Below are 1,635 nucleotides of genomic sequence, written 5' to 3'. Positions count from 1 at the left end.
CGAGCCCAAGAGGCATCCACCTACGTGACCCGTCTCTCGTTAATAACGGGTCGCAGTTCCGCGATTCAGGCCGAGCCAACGTTGCCGACGCCTGCGTTCAGGGATTGCGTCACGACTATGAGCGACAGTGCGGAGATGCTGCGGAAGGCGAGTCAGCAGCTTCGACACATGGGGCGAGCGAGGAGGCCGTCGTTTGCGCTGCGGTTGAACAACGTGCAGACGTGGCTCAGCGCTGCGATTACGGATCAGAGCATGTGCCTTCTTAGTCTTCAGATGCACGAGGAGGATCAAAAGAGTACTGCTGGCAGCAGGATGCATTTGGTTACGAGGAAGAAGGTGATGGAGGTGAGCAGGGTTACGAGTAATGCTCTCGCGCTTGTGAACCAGCTTGGGTCCAGGAACTGAACCGGTTGAGTTCGATGACAGAAACTAATATATTTATGTTATAGGCGGAATATTTAATGTATTTTTTCCGGTATCAGGTTTTTTTTTTGCAAAATTATGCATTATTAATGTAAAGTAAATTGGTACCTTATATCTGAATAAAATGCCGGTTTCTCCTCGTTATAATTCAAAATTAATGAGTTTAATTAGTTAGTACTAGACAGATTTGAATTGTAACAGTAGATTATTCAGTTAGTAACTGTGATTCACTTAACTCAAAAATCATCCTGTCAGATTTATATCATGCTTTAATTCCTACTACAAACAGAGTGCCATGGAGTATCACAATTTGGGGGAATCTAAATTACCCTAAGCACTCTTTTATCTCCTGGTTAGCACTCTAAGATAGACTACTAACTCAAGATAAGCTGCAGAAAAGAGGGATCATTCAAATCAACAAATGTGTGTTATGTGCAGGATCAGAAACTGAAACTCGAAATCACATCTTCTTTGACTGCAAGTTTTCGAACGATATCTGGAATGGAGTTATGAACTGGTTACAATTCAATGGAAAAGTTGTGATTGGAATCTTTTGATGAGTTGGTACGAAGCTAACCAAAGGAGAAAAACTTTCAAGATCAATGTTAAAAGGATGGCTCTCACCTCCTCTATTTACAATATATGGCTGGAACGTAATGGGAGGATTTTTAAGCAGAAATACAAAACTGTTGAGCAAATCATCAAATGCATCAAATTGGACTTAATGTCAGTTGTTCTTAATAGTGAGATGCCTTGGAGATACAAAAACTGGTTGATTTCCTTATAAGCATAGCAGGGTGCTTTTTGGTTTCAGGTTGTGCACTATCTGGTGCATTTTGGATTTACTGCCAGTTATTCTTAACAGTGAGATGTCTTGGAGATGCAAAAAACTGGTTGATTTCTTTATAAGCACAGCAGGGTGCATTTTGGTTTCAGGATGTGCACTATCTGGTGCATAATTCAGGTGGTGCATTGTTGAGGAATCCAGATAGAGTAATATACAATGTTCAGGCTCGAACAGTTTTTTTTTCTTTTGAGCTTTAGATACAAAACTTTGTTATCTCACAAAATGTGATGAGATTCTTGATGTACATACTCTTTTCATATTGGTTGATGAATAAAATTTTTTATTTACCAAAAAAATTCACTTAAATCCAAAGTATGGACTAGTGTGAACATGAGGGACTGCGCGCGGTACGGCGGGGGGGGGGG

This window comes from Asparagus officinalis, chromosome 8 (genome assembly GCF_001876935.1).
Source record: "Asparagus officinalis chromosome 8, Aspof.V1, whole genome shotgun sequence".
Taxonomy (NCBI): Eukaryota; Viridiplantae; Streptophyta; class Magnoliopsida; order Asparagales; family Asparagaceae; genus Asparagus; species Asparagus officinalis.
This window is presented reverse-complemented; position numbering follows the sequence as displayed.